This window comes from Crocodylus siamensis, chromosome 1 (assembly GCF_052110815.1).
Source record: "Crocodylus siamensis isolate JL-2025a chromosome 1, ASM5211081v1, whole genome shotgun sequence".
In the NCBI taxonomy this organism is placed as follows: Eukaryota; Metazoa; Chordata; order Crocodylia; family Crocodylidae; genus Crocodylus; species Crocodylus siamensis.
The window spans coordinates 123561897-123583166 of record NC_143395.1 but is presented as its reverse complement, the minus strand read 5'-3'; positions in this window follow the sequence as shown (position 1 = coordinate 123583166).

Below are 21270 nucleotides of genomic sequence, written 5' to 3'. Positions count from 1 at the left end.
GGGAGAAAACTCACTTGGTCCAGTTCATTCCCTCATCTTTTGTACAGAGCATAACCGCGTATGAAACTGATGCTCTAGTTCATCTGAGTCCAAAAGCTAAGAACTAGGCAGCCCTGGGTCAAATCCAGTGCAGATAAAACTCAGCTAGAATAGAAAGCATTTCCATCAGGAAGGAATTTAGCCCTCCTCCTAAGTATGTTTTGGGTCCTCATGAAATGTAGTCTGGGAGATAAAGTGGGGGAAGAGAACAACCCAAACATCTTGTGAATAATGTATAATTTTGGGTTAAGAAGAAGAAAACCTAGTTAAACTTGCCAGACCTCTAACCTGTTTCTCAGTCTACCTCACAGTGCTCAAAAGCTTTCTCCTGCTATTCTTAAGAGGAATGCAGTGTACTGGCTGTGATGATCTGATGAAAAAATAAAATACGCTTTTACAACAGTGTCTTTGGCATGCAGAGATTTGTAAAATACAATGTGAAATTCAGCGACAGGGGCATTTTTGCACTTGTCTGTGGTGTCCAGCTTGCTCAGAATTCTAGGGATTGTTTGAACTAATTATGTCTTTAATGTAGCCATTAGGTATGGGGCTGCTTTCAACATGTCCTTTGTATTTATATGCAGATCAAGAAGATTTAAAGAGAGTAAAACATTTTCAGTCTTACAGTCACAACCCACAAACATTATTCCAAGGATAGGCTAGACCAGTGGTCTCCAAACTTTTTTGATTGCACACCTCTATCAGTAAAAAAAATTTTTGAGCACACCCCCCCAATATATGTATATTTATATAAATAGAAGTTCTAATATTTTCTTCCCACACCCCAATGGATTGTCTTGCGTGCACCCTACTTTGGAGACCACTGGGCTAGACATTCACGGAAATGTAGTAATATAAAGTACAGTGTGAGAGCAAGGCAACATTTACTCAACATTAAACTGTTACATTAATAATAATGACTTTCATTTATATAGTAGCCCTTTTGGCAAGTGTTGGTGGTTAGTTCTTTTAAATAACTGCTTTGATACATGTAATAACTTGATATGCGTAAAGGTAACAGTCACATGCAAGATTTAACTGGTAAAATGAGGGGGAAAATCAAATAGCTTTTTCCGGACATCAGCAAAATAGGATATTAATGTTATTTTGTCAAGATCTAAAATTCATTACTTGGCATAAATATTTTATCCCAATGTTTTAAACAGCTGTATTTTCTAGAAGACAGCCTTATGAATAGGAAGGCATTTTGTGTCCATTGTGAAAACACTGAAAAACAGAAGCTTCATGATATATAATGTTGACTTACACTCAAAGATTATTGAAACATGTATGAACAATGCATGTCCAGTGTTTATTGACTTATTTCCTGCTGTGCAGCAAAATCAGAAAATATTAGGACTTCCGTTATGGAGTTAGTTTGCAAGTCTCAAAATTTGTCAGCTATGTGTTCATAATGCTTGTATTTCAGCTACATGCAACCTTGCTTTTTTTTTTTCCTTTTGGTACTGCAAGTGTAGAAATGTTATACGGTTAGTACAAAAACGAGACAGTGGAAAAAATTGGTGAGTAATTCTAGTGGGGGGAATCAGGTGCATACCCAAGGGTCATTACAGCCTGTAACAACAACAAATTGCAATCCTATGCAAACTGCGAAAAAGAGGGTATATCATTTTTGTAGAAAAGAGAATAACAGAACGGTAAGATGAATTCATGCCAAATCATTCATCAGCTTTTGCCAAGAGAATACTACATCTTTGTTAGTGATCCTTTTTGACATTTTCTCCTGGATTTTCTTCTTTTCCATATTCAAACACACACTAATTATACACATTAAACCACGTAAGTTGATTTTTTGAAGTCTTTCATATGCAAATATAAATATAGAGGTCTACTTGTGTCTATTTATTTGTGTGTTCTAAAATCATATACAAAATCAATTACACATTTATGCTTTTAGATAGTTATATTCATGTAAAAGTGTGTGTGTGTGTACAGGTATATATAAAAATGTGATAAGATGTATTGAAGGTAGCTCACTTGAGGATTACAATACTTTCTGACTTACTTGGTAACAAGTTCTGAACAGGAAAATAAGCCACAAAGTTTAACACAGATTTAGTTTTAAAATATTTTCCCTGGGAAAAAAGTGAGGACTCTTCAGCCCTGAAAAGTTTATACTAAAAAGTGTGTCCTTCCATTTGTTTCAGCAACTCTGCTACAAGATTGGACCTAAAAGGCTATAAAATAGAGGCCCTCAGCACAATGAAATCAGTCTTCTATAAAAGGCAACACATGCCAGTTTTTCCTCCCCAATGGCAGATGCCACACCCTAAAGTAGACAGAAGGCACTGCAGTCTGTGCAAGTGAAGCACGACACAAAGCAACTATGGTTCAGTTTTTTAGATCGCAGATAATGTAGAAATACCTTTTGCTATCCTTGCTCAGATGATGAGTGGTAGTGTATGTTAAATTCAAATGATCCTTTCCAAAAGCTCTCTCCATATGTATGAATTATGAATATAAATGCATATAATGTAAAAAGCTGTAATTGCCATGCATATTATCTGTTGCAAAATGACTAGATCAAGTTTTTAGTATTACAAGTGTACAACTGCAACTTTGTATTTAAATTTTGATCATTTCTTCCATGTTATTATTTCTTAAAAATTTATGTTATTTAATACAGTACCAGTTCCTTTTGCATAAACCATTGCTATATACTTCTACTGAATGATGATTTTCTGATAACATTTAGAACTCTGCTCTATGATCAGTTTCCTAGATTAACAGTATAATTTTCTAAACTTACTGTTGTTGATTCTGATACCCCAGGCCATCTTTGTTTAGGTGGTCCAGTATGAACTCCATATACCTTTCACAGCCGTAAGACCAGCCTTCTGCTTGGCCAAAGCAAATTTTATAAAATAAAAGGAGCAAACGTATGAAAAGTAAGCATGAATAGACGCATAGAAAGTAAACCAAGACTTTTACAGTATTCGGGCATTAATCTTTGTAAAAGAAGGTAAGGGAAAACAGCATTGTTGTTGGGGGGGGGGAGGGTTGGATTTTTTTTTTAAAAGAAAGATCTAAGTTTTCAGAGCCCAACCAGAGGTTCAAGAGCTTGTTGCCTCTGACTCGGCTTCCACCATACTCTATAAAATGTTTAAACTCTTTCTTTCTTTGTATTACGTTCATATGTTGGTTAAGTCCACTGAAAATTTAGATAATGTAATTCAGAAATCCACTGTATTTTTCAGTTATTGTAGATTGGTAGTAAATTAAAAGGAAAAACAGAAGAATCTGGCATTTTAACATTAGAATTAATAAATTATAATAAATTATAATACATCTGTCATTTGTTCAGAATCAAATTCAATTTATACTGAAATCTACGCAAGTCTCAGTTGATTCCAGTGATTCCTAAATGAATAAAATTAAAAAACAAAAAACCTCAAACCACCACTAATAACCAGCACATAGGTAGCCCAGTGCTCTGGCTTTTTATTACATATGCTTATTTTTACATATTAGTAAATAATACATTACATCAACTGCCCCAGTTGATAAATTATCAATATGCAATAATCTGTTGTATGCAAAGTACAATAATTTAATCTAATCTGGTCATAATAATTTTTATATATAATGTTTACTAATAACTTATAGACCAGAACAGGTACAGAATAACATTCTGTGATTTAATTAAAATCCGTTCTTTAGATGCCACTAATCCTGGGCAATTCAATTAATTTATACTAGTGTGATACAATCACACAAACTACAAAACATTACTATTGTGATCTCAGGAAAGTCCACTAAATCATTTGAATGCATTCCTGATTTTACACATGTGAATCATGTCAGTGAAGGTAGTGAGATTACTCACTTGCTCAAAATTAAGCACCTATTTAGGTTTTTACTGTTTCTGATGAACAGTTCCTAGAATCTCTGTCCTTTTTTGGTAGAGCACAACCACTGCTTAAATTAGAACAGTGTTCTGCTTGGCAATAACAGTGGGTGCTATTAGCTGCTGGGTTCACCCCTCTCTGAAATCTACACATATTTGAACCAAGTGACCATCAGACATAGGTTTCCTATGCTGTTGTTTGAGAACAGCTTTCTGTTTCTGGGGAGTCTAAGGAAGGCTCTATGCCCTTCCTTTAAAGTATTATATTATACTCATGTTAATTTGCAAATAAAAAAAGGCTGCTGAAAGTTGATTCATATACAACAGTCCTTGTTTCTCCTGTCAATTGTTCCCATTTTTCTGTCTTTTAAAAACCTTTCTCCACTTGCAGTTATGTGAGAGACTCACACAAACAACAAGGGTACTAGGGGAGAAGATTGCAGTTTGATGTACATGGGCTCAGAGCTCCATTCACACAGAATCAGATTATAGGATCAGGGCCTGACAACTATATAGGGGAAAACAATTACAATCCTTATACATAAAGCATTATCAAACTCACAACATAAGCTAACAAGCTAATACTTGCTTCTCCCCATTAAAAACTCATAGAATCATTCAAGAGTTCCTCCTTTTAGAGCCCAAAGAAATGGTTTTCTTTCTCACCCTTGTTCGGTAACCTGGCAGAGGATTTTATGTTCCAAAATATTTAAGTTTAAGTGGTTTTGTTGTACATGATAGATATGACCTGCTGTTTTGTTGAATAGATTGTGATAGCCTCCATCCCTTTATTCAGCTGTAACCTATTTGTGTGTATAGCCAGCAGTCTACTATGGACTGTAGCCCAAAATTAGGACTTTTTTTTTTTTTAACTTTTACACATTAGACATTTTTTCCTCTGACCATCTTTAATGTGCATACACAATCCTAGATACTCATTAGAGTGACAGTTATGATTCGGCCTTGTATTCTATTCTGTTTAGAGTATGTATTCTATCCTACTCTTACTGTAGCATCTGAGAACCTCACCATTGTATTTATCTGTCCAACCATTCCGTGAACTAGGAATTATCCCAATTTTTCAGATAAGGAAAATGTACCCCCTGCAGAGTACATTGCAGTCTGGAGACTTCTTTGCTGGTGCTCTCAAGTGCACTGGAGACTGTGGTCTCGATCGGCCATGTAAAGCCTCCTTGGAGTGTCTTCAGTAGGTGTATTTCTAGTTGGATCAGGTTGGCAGGAAGGAGTGGACAGAACTGGCTTGTAAAGAGCCAAATTGGGACATGCTGCTGCTGCAGTGTAAACCTGACCTAAAATGGCTTATCCAAAGTCTCACAGGCAGCATCTGGTGGAGCAGAGACTTGGATTGGTAGTTGTCAGTTATTAATGTATTCCCCAAGGGTACATTCAGCCTGCTTCTGTCCTCTGCAAATGGAATGCTGCTACTGACTGCCACATGGGTGCTTCACTTGCACATCCTCTTTGCCACAACATGACAGTCTGTCAAAGCCACAATCCAATCTTTGTTATGGGAGCAATGCATTTTTTAATAAATCACCCCCCCACAACTGCTTTTTTGCTTCCCTATATCTCAGGTGTGTTGTTGCTGTTGTTAGATAGCGAGCACAAACAATCTGAGAATGCTTGTAGTTTACTATTACAATCTTTAACTCATTTGGGGATCAGTTCTTCAAAACTTGTATGCACAATCCTTTTTCAATAAATTATTCCATTAAATTCTATCACAGAACTTGAATAAGGGTATGGTTTTCAAGATTGGGCCCTTCAATTGGGTCCTCATTTGTTCTTATTTGAAATTAAAATGGATTTGATCTTAACATTTAAATTACCTGTTTATTAAGCAAGAATATTATTTAGTTATTTAACAAAACAAAAATTAACAATGTAGTCAGCTGCACTAAAACAAAAAATCCAGATGCCAGAATCAAAGACATCAAAGTCTTGGGAACTGACAATAAGCTGGCTTTGTACACTAATGATGCTTTGCTATTTGTTTCTCATCCCAAGCAGTCCATTCTTAACATTTATCTCTGTGGACAGCTTGTAGGAAAACTATGGGTTAACAGAAAAATTCTCCCATTGCCTCAATTTTTTGATCAGGAATTACTGACAGAGCCCTGGCCTGGATTACTTTTTTCAGTGGGCTCCATCAAAATTAAATATTTGCATATATATTGACACACAAAGTCAGTTTTTTTGGTTCCAGCTACATCTGTTTTCTGCCTTGCTGGAGGCCAAGAGAAGCCATCCAGCCAATTTCCCTTGGCCTGTCAAGGAAGCTTCCACTACCTTGCATCCCTTCATGCTGGCCTCTAGCTTACAGGGCAAACACCCAAGAAAAAAGGAGCACAGCTTGGGCAGCCCTAGTCCATGGTGATTAATAGCTGTTGGAACAAATTTTGAGAGGTCCATTGGTAGCAACTACCACCTTGAGCTGTTCTAAATTGTACCTTGGGACTGGACTGGTGTCTCCAGCTTCAAGGAGATGCCAAGGTAATGTGAAGCCAACTTTCCATTCAGCCCCCTTGTCTTCTGAGTCCCAAGAACCTGGCCCCTAATGAGTAGGATTTCTTCAAAGCACTTAGTATTGGTTTAATGCTGCTGCTAATGCTTTTTTTGTGGAAGCATTAACGAGTACTAAGCACTTCAGAAAATCTCACCTTAATGTACATTGTTTGTGAAAAGGAAATTTCTCCCATGCATTTATAAAGACAGAAGTATATTTGAAAGGCACCAGTGATTAGTTGGGTTGGTTCAGCCTGAATTAATTAACCAAACTGTTTTATATCAGTTTTGAAGCTCACTATTATTGACCCTGTTCAGTAGTTTACCCTATTTAACATACTTATTGCTAACTTTATTTGGGCAGGAAAGAGAGTCTAGCTATAATTAAAATTGCTACTTAAGCCTATTGAATAAGGGGAGGTCTCTTACAGAAATACAAATCTAATTTACTGTTCAGCAAAGGACACTAAGAGGCTTCCCAGGCAGATTTTGAATAAAGATGGATCATGAGTTGGTTGGTGTGGAAAACCCTTAATAGCTTTTATGGACTAGATCTGAATCCAGTCTCTCATTTCCAGGAATTATGACACTTGCTCAGCAGAACTGTATGTAGCAAGTTAAAAGCAATCTGTCCCTACTTACATATATTAGGTCCAATGCATGTTTTACTGCTCTGATTTTAAAAACAGGAAAAGAAAATAGAGATGCATTGGTTTGGCATATTTATCTCAACCAGAACAAGATCACCTTTAACTTAGAAATACAGTAAAAGATGAAACATGCTTTTCTGTTTCTTTACCACCAGTTCAGGAGTTCTTTACTCAACTTGATGCTAAGTCTACTTGTATTACAGAACCCTTTTTATCTGAGCAAATCTTATTCCTTAGCAATGAATCTCAGAACATTGTGGGGTGATTGTATAAGGCCATTGCTTTCTCTTTATTGCCCACTGAAGAAACATTTATGATTAAATGGGAAAGGGAACTATCTCATTCTCCGGAGCAGAAAGTATTGGACTCAATAATGTCCTTCATACGTGTATGCTCTATTTCAGCAAACCTGTTAGAATTGCAACATAAAATTGTAAATCAATGGCACCAAACACCTATGAAGATGAGTAAGATTGCAAGCCATTTCCCAGACAGATTTTGGAAAAACTGCTCCCAGCAAAGAACGCTTTTACATGTACTCCAGGACTTGTCCTAAATTATCCCAATAAAGGTCACTTGTTATAGATCACATTGAGAAAATTACTAGCTCCTCATTGTCAAGCATTCAAGAATATTGTGCATAAGATCACCTGGACTTTGAGTATGCGTGACAACTGGATGTTAATAAAAGTCTTGTTACCTGGCTATTCATTCAGTTATTTGCAGAAGCTAGAAAATTCTGACTCTTCTTTCATCCTGGAATGGGAACTTTATGAATCTGTTGAAATATGCTCTGGTCCACTGTGCTGTAGGAGAGTGTGCATTTGCACATACCAAATGTTCTTTTGCTGATTATTTTTAGCAAGTTACTAGTTAAACTAGAAATATGTAAACTGAGCTGTTCATACTTTAGGAAATTGGATAGGTAGAACAAAATTGAAAGAGTTCTATTGTTTTGCTAATTTGTTGTTTTCTCTTGCTATTTTTTACCATAGTAGTATTTGTTTTAATTGAATCTTCTATTTTCAGGTGAATCCTCTCTCATCTCTTGTCAACTCGCTAGTAACATGGATATATAGTGAAGTATTAGCCTTTAGGGTTGTGTCCAGATGAGTGCACACGTGGGTTTTCCTGGGGACAAATAGCAGCAGCACATAGTTATGCTGCTGCTGCTTGTCCGCAGGGAACACCCATGCTTATGCACTCTGGCACACAGCAAGTTGCCCCAGCTAGGATAGGGGAGATGGGGGCTAGCATCTGGTCTGACCCCAGCAGTCTCACTTGGGGTCCTGGAGGCCTTCTGGAGCTCCAGCAGCAGTGATCTGGGTGCATGGAGCCTGGCCGGCAGCCAGAGGGTGGCTTCAACCGGCCAAACTCCAGTTTCCTGTGGCGCATGTTGCTGCCACATGCACCGCCCCACTTTTTCCTGCCACAGGTTCTTCTGATACCAGGATCTCCTGGTGTCAAAAAGCCTGCTGCCCTGCTAATTAGTAGTGCAGCAAATGCCTGCATAAGCACAAGGTTCTGTTTGTGGTGCTGCAGACAGGTCTGCAGTGTGGCTAACCACACGTGTGCACTCATCTGGATGTGCCCTAGATTTACTTTTGAATTATTGCAACTTTGCAACAGGTTTATCAAGAATTACATACATAAAATATCGCAAACCTTCATTATTACAGAGTTAAGTTTGCCTACTGGTACTTCATGGCCTTTCAGAAGAGTGAAGAGTATCTAAACCTCAACACTTAAACACAAGGAGAGAGAAGACTTAAGATACGCATCAGCCATGCAGTGTTTCCGTAACTCTGCTTCTTTGAGCTGGTAGTAGCCTTTGGGAATTTTTCAGTAATATTTACAGGAAGAACAATAGACTTCTGAAGGAAATGGTGGATATTCTATTTCCTGATATCTCCAAATCAACATTGGGAATGTGCTTAATCAATTAAAAACTATTAGAAGTACTCAGATTACTTTCTCTAGCCTGTATCACATAGCAGCTTGGACTAGAGGATCTAATGGGCTCCTCTAGCTGTGAACTGGACAAGTCTACAATACGTTGACATGATGGAAGTCTAATATAACATGCCATTGTTTGTATTGTGTTCCACTGATTTGAAATATAGTATTATCTGAAAGTATTCCAGCTGCATGTATTGTGTTATGTGTGGCTGTGTTTAATAGGGCAGTTTAGTAGAGCTGTGACTAAGAAATTGGAAGGCGCATACAGAGATCAAGGTCATATCTCCAAGACAGGTAGTCTTGGGTAGGAAGGGTATGAAGAAGTTTGGTTCCTAACCAAAATAACGATTCCAACAGAAACCACTAATATAGATGCACTTTTACCAGTATAACTTGTCTCAGGCTAGATGTATTCTAATATTATAAAAGCCTAAGTCTGTCTGTCTGTCTGTCTGTAATGCTTTATTTGCACTCTGATTGGCCAACAGAAACAGCCAATCAGAGTGCTCCAAGCGTGGGGGAGTGCCGCCATGATTCTGAAGCCGCACTGAGGACCAGACAGAGGGTGGAGGAGCCCTTTTGATGGGCAATTGGCCAGAACTACAATATTTTGCTATCATAACTATATCTGTTAGGACTATGTAGAACAAGCAAACAAAAACATCAGACCCCTAACCAAATCAGAAAAACTCATGTATAGGTGAAACTTATACAAGCAGAAGAGTTCTCTGTCTGGCATAAATTTTCAGGTATTTGGTTTAACTACACTGTAAAAGGATTTCTTTTGCTGATATAACTTCTGTTTACACAAAGGAGCTTTGCCGTTATAATGATACCAGCAAAACTTTTGTAGTGTAAATTATAAGGGAATTTACACTAGAGTTTTCCTAAAAAAAGGAAAACTTGGAAGAAATGGAGGGGTGATTAGTATTAGCCAGGTTTGCATGGTATTCACTCAGTCTTTGAGTACTGGCCAGTTTATTGTGTTATTCTGCATTTTGAAGGAGAATGAGGCACTGCTAGATGACCTAAACTCAATTTATAAATGAAAATATTGGGAACTTAGTATTCAGTGAATTGTTAGCACTATCACTTATTACAGCCCAGCTTTCCCCTTCCTTTGCCTGTGACTGGCAACTGTTATCCTGATCACTGAGGGCACTAGCTTCAAATTAGGTCCTTCACTACCTGATGTATTATATCCTTATATAACTATTATAGTGTTATCTCTTATCTCTCTGCTTGTCAGCATAGCTTGGTTTTCTCTCTTCAGCTATCTTCACTAGTAAGTAGCAAGTATTGGCACAGAACTCACAGGCTGAGGAGCTAATGAGAGATTGGAGTAACAGTGAAGGGACTAGGCATGGAGTCAACGGGCATATACTATAAATGTTGGGATGTGGGGCATGGATGTATTTGGGAGCTAGAGCTAAAAGCCTTCCCAACATCTTCCATTTTCTATCTCTCATCCCTTTTGGTCAACTTACCCTATACTTTCCCAATATCCCCTCATATTCCTGTCTACTTGTCTGACCACTTCTCCCTATTCCCATTATCTATTCAGACTCCCACACCATTCCTATCCACTCACTTCTCTGACCCTAACACTCCCCTTCCTCCCTGCTTTCCATTAAAATCCCTAACCCTAGCATTTCTCCAACATTTGCTTGTATTCACTCTCTTTGGTCCACCAAGCCATATTTCCTAGCTCTGTACTAAAAAGTTATACAAATCAGAAAATGTTACACGTAGCTCATGTTAAGGGGACTAAGTATTAGGAATCCCAGACCAAAGCAGCCTGTGACTTGCTTTCCTTTGATGATACTATGGTTCAGGAAACATGATTAAATTAACCCAAATGTTTAATAGAGCCTTCTTTTCCCTAGTTAGTTAATGCTAATTTCCTTGACAATACAGTTAAACTGAAATCTTAATCTTCATATGAATTTTAGGGTTTTTTAGAATATTGTTCTTACACCACGAATATTGGTCACAGAGAAAAACTTCCAAAAGGAGCTTTTGCATCATCTACTCATTATGCACAAAGCTTTCTAAAAATTGCCTGGGGAAGGGTTAAAAAATGCATATGTATGACACAGGTTCAGTGGGCACAAAATATTACTTTGAATTGCACAGTTATATGATTAAAAAAAGTCTGAAAACCTTCTTGCTCCAAAGAGCCCTAGTTTTGCCATATATGCACATTTCATTTCTTAGGTGCATCAGTTCAGTATATGCAGACCTATTGATTCCAGATTTACCCTTAGTATTTTTTTTTATATTGTTTCTATGTAGATACCATGTGCTAATTGAGACAATTCTGGGTGACCACGGTTAGTTAGAGGAGAATCAGGGACAAAGTTGGTGCCCCAGGTGTTCACAACAAAGACAGAGAGAGAGAGAGAGAAGAATTAGGTTATTTTGTAAAATGCTTTTTTTCCTAGGGAAGGCTGTGTCTTGGAACTTCTTGCTCAACTGACCTCACATTTGGACCACTACCACTCCACAGCATCCCCAGGAGGCAAAGCAGATTTCAAGAAAATCTAAGTTAGCATGTGAGTTTTGAAGCAGTCTTCCTTGAAACAGGCTAGGCTATAATTGTATTTGTTTTACAGGAATTTAAAAACACAATTTAAAAATGTAACAATGGCTGAAACAATGAATTTAAATACCAGTTATACTCATGTGTAGTAAATTTTGTCAACAAAGATGTCAAAAACATTTTAGTAGAAAGACTTTGGGAGCATGCACAGCATAGAAGCCAGACTGACATAATATATTTAACATATGCGAAGTATTTATTTGTAATCTGGAGTTTAGTGGATACATAAACATGTATCTTTAAATTAATTCAATACAGTATAATACAAAACTACTGAATATGACACTGTTTGCAATATGCCCAGAACACTTTACAAAACCAATAAATTAACTAAAATAACAGTCGTGCCAATTACAGCTCTAAGAGCTTATAATGCACTTGATTTCAGTACATTTATACTCTGTTGAGTGCCATCTAGTGGCTGAATCATCTAACTGTTCTTATTGCACCTTGTGTTCAGATGAGGTAATCACTGAGGAGCATGCTGGGAGGAGCAGCCATGTCAGGCAGCATAGGTTATAAGAAACAGAAAAGAAGTTCTGTGTGTCTCTCAGTCTGTCTCAGTTTGTAATTTATTTACACGTTACACAACCAGCAACTTACTCTATCTGAAAGAAATACAAGACTTCATTGGTATTACATTTGTACTTTCTTCTTTAACTCCAAGCACACTTGGTCAAGTCCCCAAATGGTAGAGGTCAGACTAATTTAGCTGAAATTAATGGACTTACGCTGATTCACACTGGCTGAGGATCTGGGACCTATTGTTTTTCCTGGTTTTTATGTCTTGCCTGTGTTTCAAGGTGTGTCTATCATTCTATGCTTAATAAATATTTTCCTAAAAGATAAGCTATTTTAAGTTTCGTGACACAGGACTCCACAAATCTATTATCTAGAGAGAAGACTTTTAGACGTAAGTGTGATAATAAATCAGATCCATATTCACTCAGAGGCAGTACATATACAGAAAACAGCAAAGGAACTAACATTAAATCTTTCCTTTGAACACTACTGACCCCAGAGAATGGAGAAATTAAATTTTCAGAGTAACACTTTCATGGCACTATAGGAGAAAAATAGAGAAATAAGTCACAAATAATTTTGGCTTATCTTAGCCTTAACAAGCTTGGAATCTGCTATTTGTACGAAAACAATAAGGTACTCAATAATAATAATAATAAAATCTCTCAAAGTACTACCTAGCCATATGTAAATAGAGCCATTTTTCTCCCAAGTTGCATACAGCCAAACGGTATCTTTGCCACATGCACCATGTCAGGGTCATTGCTCAGGAATACTATCTCAGGAAGAGATGACAGAGAGAATTGTAATTCTGAAAGTGACTGTTCTTTTCTTGATGACTCTACGGGCAAATATTTTGCTCAGTGTTGCCAAGTTTTGTGATTTTCTGGTAAGTCTCATTGTATTAGGGGGGTTGGACTAGCAGGGGGTTGGACTAGATGACCTCCTGAAGTTGCTTCTAACCCTAATTTTCTATAGTTTTATGACTCTGTGACTGAGTGTTTTTTTTATAAAAAGACCCAGATTCTGGAGTCATATAACACAGTATCTGGACTGACACTTTTTTTTTAAAAGAAAAGAAGTTTCCAGCCTCTGTTTTTTTGCAGAGAAAACTTGAAAACTCTATTCAAGAGCACCTTAAATTCTTACATGCCTAAAGCTCCCAAATGGATACAATTTTTTTAAATCTAAGATTTTAAAACCAATATAATGATGTTTTGGTGCCTGATTTCTGATTTTGCCATGTTTTTGGCTGGCAATACTTTTTGGCTATTGGCCTATAGCGCATTAGTAAATTAGGAGGTGGGAAATCAAGATGTTGTCTATTCCTTGCCCGTGATTTATCTATTCCCCAGCTAGATGTGCAATGCAGACTTACAGAAGCTGTTCTTTTCTCTTATATTGGACCCACCATGCCTACATAGTCAGGTAAACATATCCATATAGGTGTATGTAGGCATATAGGGGTATGTCTACATAGCTATGTCTGTCTGCCCCAAGGCCTGCCCTCTAGCCCTAACCCTCCAACCATCTATGTTATAGACCCCATACTTTGTCTTCTAGAGCTGTCATCCTCAGCTGGTGTGAATCAGCACTGTCTGCCTCTTGAAGCTCTGCTAAGTTTCAGGACCTGAGGCTGAGTTTCCCTCCAGTCCCACTTTCCCCTCCACAGTATATGCAGTAGTCATACAAGCTAAGCAAGACATAAGCCCCGTAAATCCTTTAGTTGTCCTTTTGCATCCCACTTCTTGGAATCAGAGACAGTACAGGAGACAGAAAAGTGGGTTTGATTCCTAGAAGGTTCCTGCTTGGGTTTTCTGTTACTATGCAGCAGAGCCCTTGCAGGATTTCCTTTGCTCCTTGTGGACAGAACAGCAAGATACATAGACAGGGAGGGGTGACTTGAGTGACACATTGTAGTTAGAGGCAACCATTCAATTTGCCCATGGACAAAGGTATAAACATACCCCTGAAGTTCTAAGAGGGATCCTTTTTCCTGCTGACTTCTCTGTGTGGATGTATATGGCAAGTGCCCTCAGTAGCCTACCCTCTAACAAAAAAGAAAAGCTTTGTCTATCACTGTGCAATTTAGAAGGGAAACCTCAAGATATAAAGTAAGGCACTCTTCATGGATTCTTTTTATAAGAAAGCTATTAAACCAGTAGCCAGAGAGAAAAATCAGTAACTAGAAACAGGAAAACACATTAGGCATTTGTAGATGACACTTTAAAGCGGGTTTAAAGTGGGTTAAACGCCTTTTACACCACTTCAGTGGCATTGCTGTTTGCACATTTGACAGTGTATTGCATGTTAATTCCAGTCGCTGTAGCACATTTGGCGGCGTAATGCACCTTAAATGATTTTGGGACACAGCAAGTGACTTTGGGGCACTGAAAAGTAAAGCAGCTCTGAGCAGTTTTAGTTTCCAACCCTACAGCTGTGGAGAGAAGCACTGGGCTCTGTGCAGATCAGGGGCTGTGCAGGCAGACCATGCAGACAGCCTGGCAGCAGCTGCGGAAGGCAGGCTTCACAGAAGGAAAAAAAAGCAGCAAAGCTGATCTTCCTTGCTCCCTCCTCAGAGCCTGCCTGAGCTGCGCAGGGGCCTGGTGCTTCCTTCTGTGGCTGCGTGCCCCCCAAGACTGCCTGAGCTGGGTGCCTGTGGGTGGGTGCCACCTGGGGGGAGGGGGAACCTGCTGTTGCCATGGAGGGAAGCACCAGTCCTCCCCCATAGCTCAGGGACCGCTCTGCCCACCAGCAGCTCTCTCTCCCCTCCCTGCCACTGGAGAGGCAGGTAAGGATCATGCTCCAACATGGGTGTACACGACATGGGGGTTTACTTCACCCTAAATTTAAGTGGTGTTTTTAAAAACCCACCACTTCAATTTACAGAGAATTAAACCCCTGTGTTGTGTACACATGCCCATTGAAAGATTTTGGCAGAAAAGTTTTTGGTTATACCTGATGTGGCCCAAACAAATGAGGACTACTTTTGTTCCTGACTATGCAAAGACACAGATATTACATCTGATGACAGTACTTATCTTCTTTATATAACACCTGTACTGGATCCATCTACTCCTTTAGTTCAAAACTCATACAGAGATTCCTGAACATTTAAACAGGAAAAAAAATACAGGAATTAAAAACACCAGATAGATGCTAGATATAAGCTTGCAACAATAGGTATTTATGATAATACCTCTATTCCTAGCTAGCTCTGTGAGTTTGCATCAAACTCCTGAATGTGCAGGTGGAAAGATCATTTAATGAGTTTAATGAGTTCAAGCTTCTTTTCTATTGTTTAGGAAGAAAACAAGAGCAACCTGAAAGATGTCATAGTCTTTATAATGCTGACTGCACAAGTACCGTTCTCTAGGAGCTGGGAGAAAGAACATCTTATCCATATTGATGTTGCTTATGTATATTAAAAGAAAACAGACATAGCCTAGATCTTATGTGCTATGTACAACAAAGACACTTATCATATTTCTATTGAATCTTGTACAATTAATGCATCTTGGATGATTTATAAAGCGCCTGAAGAAAATGATCTTCCAAATTTCCTGCATGTGTTTGAACCAGCTGTATAAGGACTGGCAATGAGCAAATCACTGCTTAAAACAAGCCAGCTCAAAGACATACCTAACTTAGTTCTGTACTGCTCTTGAGGCCACATGCATGCCCCAGACCTAGAAATGCAGCACAGGATATTCTGAGGGTGGCCCCACTCCTCCTATAAAGATGCCTGTCTCTGCTTGGGAGTGGTGATGGGACTGGTCCTAAAGCATCATCACTGCTGCATTCCTGAGCTTGTACCATGCAGAGTGGGAATGGGCAGCTGGGCCTTATTTTTGGTGGCAGCCTCAAGAGCAGTGCAAAGCCAGCCTATGCATACCCTAATGTCCCCCTGTCCCACTTTGTGTGGAACTATGTCAACTCCTAACTGGGTGTGTCTATGTGTGTTATTAAGATGCAGCAATACACTCTGGTACATATCACACTGGAGTTTATTGCTCCTGGGCATGCTATCTGAACATGTGCGTGGGACTGCAGCACACTAAGCCAGGTCATAGCAGCCCCAGCTGGTAGGGGACATACGGGGGTCAGCCTGCCAGCCTGGGGCTGCTCTGATCCAGCTCAATGTGCTTCAGAGAGGCTGACTAGGGCACAAGGTACTCTAGTGTGAGGCTAGCTGGCAGGCAGCCCCAGCACTGGACCCCCTCTTGTGCCCCAGCCAGCTGGGTCATTGTCTACACATGCGTTGCTGCACATTAAAAGACACTGCAGCAGGATAGTACTTGAATTTATTGCAGAGTATATTAGTTTCCTGTAGCCTAATAAGGCTGCATGTGTAGATGTCAAGATATTTACTGCAGAACTAATTAGGCAACTCTGCAATAAATGTCTCGTGTAAATGCACCCACCATAGAGTTATCTGCTGCTACAAGTAAAATAACCAAAAACAAGTATGAATAAGGGTGAAAGGGAAGGGAAGGTCGATATTTCACAAATATATTAAGAAAAGAAGAAAAAATTCCCAAACATTTGCTGTGTTCATTATCAATTTATACAGCTCCTATATTGATAAAGTCAGAGTTAATTAAGGATGCTGTGGCACAGTAGTTAGGCTATAAGGCTATGGATCCTGAGATATGAGTTTGAATGAGGGTCTGGATTCATCCTAAATGCCTTCATCCTACCCACGCCTCAGCCCAGTTGTGAACAGGTATACAATCTAGGGAATCAAAGGGCGGTGGATGTGATTAAACACTTCCGTATACCAAGTGGTGCTTTAACTACACTAGCTGGATGGGCCACCAAGGCTTGGGTGGATATTTAACCCTTTTTGAGAACTTTAAAAGATTTAACTAACAGGTTTTTTTGTTTGTTTTTTGGGTTTTTTTGTGATGCCCTCAAACATTTCCCCTGTAATCTAGATCCTCTAAATATTTAAATCCATTCCTGAAGCATTTAATGGGCAGCAAGACTCTTACTACTAGAATGAAAAACTCTGTCAGCTGGAAACGAAAACAAAACAAAACACAATCAGATTTGTGCCACTGCAACCCGTATCTCGAGACGGATCCAAAGCCACTTATTGTCTGAGGCAGCTGATATAACAATGACTCGGGGTACCAGAAAAACAACAACCAGTCATCTGCATATTGAGATAGCTTGTGAGCTCTTTTCCTTTTCTCTGTACCCTGAATGCCTTCATGTTTTCTGACAGCTATTATAATGGCTAATGGCTAGAGTGAACAAAAAGGAAAAAACAAGAGGGAAAATTAACATTGCTGTTGAAGCAAGGTAACTATCCACTACAGCAGCCATGCCACCTTGAAAATAATGGGCCTCTTCATCTAGAACACTTCTCCCTGTTTCATATCTCTCTTCTTACTCTCTCTCAGTCTGAGAATAACCTTTCATTCTCTGTTTTGATGTATATTGTTTCTATCACATTCCTATTTCATGCATTTTGAGGATGGGGCCCAATATTTCTCCTGCTCCATAAAATGCTTGAATTTTGAGGAAAACCTTGGAGAATTCTCTTTCATCTTGATGCAGTCCTAGGGCCCAAATCTCCCTCTCTTGTTTGGAAGGAAAGTTAATTTCAAAGGACAGTTTTACTCCCTTCAGCTGTAGGTTTAGCCTGGGATTTAGTTATGTTTTCCCCACATACAAAGGGCAAAATCGATACTTTTTGGTCCTGATTAATTTTATTTCATACAGCAAAGAAGTAAAAAATAAAGACTCAGTGTAGATACTGAAACTAAACCACAACATAGCAACTGCTGCGGAGCTGCCCCAGTGCTATGCCTCCTACTTTTTTAAAGATACAGGATTCAGAAAATAGAATAAATACCAGTCACAACTAAGTATGCATTTGCCTTTTCCTTTCTGCACAATCTGCTTGTGTCAGGACCCAGACCCAGATCCTGTTCCATCTTTACATTGTTTAATTGACACAAATGTGGTTTGTAGGTATCTAAGTCTAAACGTGTGGTCACATTCCACCCTACCAAGTCCCTGGGAAGCTAGTAATATTCCTGTTTTCCTAATGCATTTTTATCTTAGTTTTAAGACATCTTAGTCAAGGAGGAGGAGGATCCACCTACCTTTTGCCCAATAGCCTAGTATTTATGGCGTTCACCCAGGAAGCAAGAGATCTGCATTATAGGCCTTGCTCAGCCTGTGAACCCACGACTCCAACTTCCAAAGTAAATGCCGTTAACAACAATGTGAATATCCCCCATCTCTCTTGTTGAAGGTGAAAATGAATACAAGAGTGATAGCACCAGAAAGAAAGCATGCAAAATAAAAACAAACCCTGTAGCCCAGTAAGGACGACCTCCCCCTAGCAGGCAGGGGGTCTTGGATTCTGCTCCTAATGTCATGCATGTGAAAGGGCTAGGCAATCTGAAGAGAAATCAGAGTATAACTATTTTTGGTTCACTTCACATATATAAAAGAAAAACAGCACTACCTCGTGTGGGATACCTGGTACCCTAATGCTATACCTACATTTTATCCAATGACTATTTAATTGAAAATGTATGCACAGCCTTGGGAACAGAAGTCAGAGTTCCCCCTCCACTGCAAGAAGATTCTCCCATCACTCTTGCATTTTTTTCCACCCAGTGGCCAAGGATATCAGGAGGGGTGGAGGATGCCTTTAGCCCTGCCTAGTCCATAGGCTGGTGCTTTGGGAACTCAGGTTGAATATTGCCTAGAACCTGCATATTCCACTTCATAGGCAACTGCTAGATTGCTGGTAAATAGGTAGACCTCAGAATTTGAAGGAACTTCCTGAGCCCTTGAGACCAGTCCCTTGCATTAACAATTATTTCCCTAAGATAGCCCCAAAACTATCACTTTAAGGCCCCATGTACAACATCCAGGTGCAATACCAGAAACATTATGGGCATTTTAACATGTGCTTTGGGGATCAGGGCTCTGATAGTTGCTCTAATTAAAGCACCCGCAGCATCTCATGTATCAGCGTCCCCGTGCTTCAAAATGGCAGCAGGGGCTATTTAACTAAAGCTTGTTGGATGAGCTTTAGTTAAAGTGCCACTGCCATCATTTTGAAGTGTGGGGATGCTGATACATGAGACACGGAGGCTGGCTGGAGTGTGGTAATTAACATGCTCAGGTAGACTTGATTAATCGAGTCTGCTCTGATGCGCTGTAATCACAGCATCAACCCCCACCCCTTCCGAGCAGCCCCCCCGCATGTACAGGGATCCTATATGGCCATGTGTAAGCGAAACGAGGAGCATGTGTGCATGAAACAAGATACATACCATACTTTCTCCCAAAGAACACATAGCTTCTCCTCATTGCCCCCTCTCTTTCCAGTAGCTGCCGGGAATTCTAGTGCACATTATATGTGAGAAATACAGTAAATAGGTTCTAAAGAAGTGATTCTCATGGCACCCAGATCATGGGATGCAGTGTTGTGCAAACATGATTCACATGATAAACCCAGACATTTAGAATAGGAGTTCTTAGTGTTAAAAACATTCTGATCTGTTGTGGCCTTTTTGAGTTCTTTGAACTTCTAGAAGACTTATTTTTCCATAGTAAAAAAAAAGTGAAAAGTAAGGACTCACATTTTCTGAGGGGTACCTTGAGTCACATGAAGGGTGCCTCAAGTCTAAAAAGCTTGAGAACCACTCCTCTAAACCTTATTGGATAAAACTGAAAGTAAAATCTCTGGCAATCCACATTGAGCAGAACAATGTGCAGGCTCAGCTCCTTAGCTGTTGACACAGTTACTTACTACAAGGACGGCATGTCTACACATGCACATTTACTGCTCAGGAACCTATGTTACTGTGAAGTATGGGTGCATGTCTACATGTCCTGTGAAGTATGGGTACACGTCTACATGTACATGCCCATACTGTGCAGTAATTATGGTGAATTACTCCTACTTGTGTGTAAATTTGATACCTACATGATGCCACCAGGTTGTGCCACCAAGGTCAGCACCTGCTTCCCACTATTGCTGACCCCACACCTCTCTCTCTCTTTGCAGGACCATGGTAAAGTGCCTTGGTGGTGCGGCTGTGACTCTCTGGCCATGACTGTGTCGGAGTGCTGCTTCCACCCCTCCAAGGCCAGCATTGCAGGGCCAGCCATGCAGGTGCCCACTCACCTGGCATAGGGCATGACATCCATAGATTTCATAGATTTCATAGACATTAGGGCTGGAAGGGACCTCGGGAGATCATTGAGTCCAGCCCCCTGCCCAAAGGGCAGGAAGTCAGCTGGGTTCATAGGATCCCAGCAAGATAAGCATCCAATTTACTCTTGAAGGTGTTCAATGTAGGTGCTTGAACCACCTCCGCTGGCAGACTGTTCCAGACCTTGGGGGCTCGGACAGTAAAGAAATTCTTCCTTATGTCCAGCCTGAAACGGTCTTGCAGGAGTTTGTGACCGTTCGACCTCGTCATCCCTTGGGGCGCTCTGGTGAACAGACGTTCCCCCAGATACTGGTGGTCACCCCTGATAAATTTATAGGTGGCCATCAGATCACCCCTGAGCCTGCGCTTTTCCAGGCTAAAGAGTCCCATGGCTCTCAGCCTGTCATCGTAAGTTCTGTTTTCCTGACCTCTGATCATGCGGTGGCTCTCCTCTGGACTCTCTCAAGCTTCTCCACATCCTTTTTGAATTGTGGAGCCCAAAACTGGACGCAGTACTCCAGCTGCGGCCTCACCAAGGCCGAGTACAAGGAGAGAATGGCGTCCCGGGAATGACGTCCTCCTCCTCCATTATGTCCAGCCCTGGCCCTGTCCACATGTGGCCACCTGCCCAGAGCCCCAGCGGTGACAACTGAAGCTGGAAGGAGGCGCTCACCCTTGTGGCACTGTGGGGTGAAGAGGATGTCCTGAGACAGTTTGTCCATGGAGGGTGCTCAGGAGATGCCTCAGCCTCAGCCCCACCCTGAAGCTGCCCATGAGGAGCAGCTGGCCATACTACTGCTGGCTGCCAGCAGCACCAGCTCCTCCTGAGGGGGGGGCGGTGGCCCTGGCTGGGCGCTGGCTCCCAACCCACTGGAGCCAGATGCTGCCTGGCATGGGAAGCCCTGCACCAAGTTG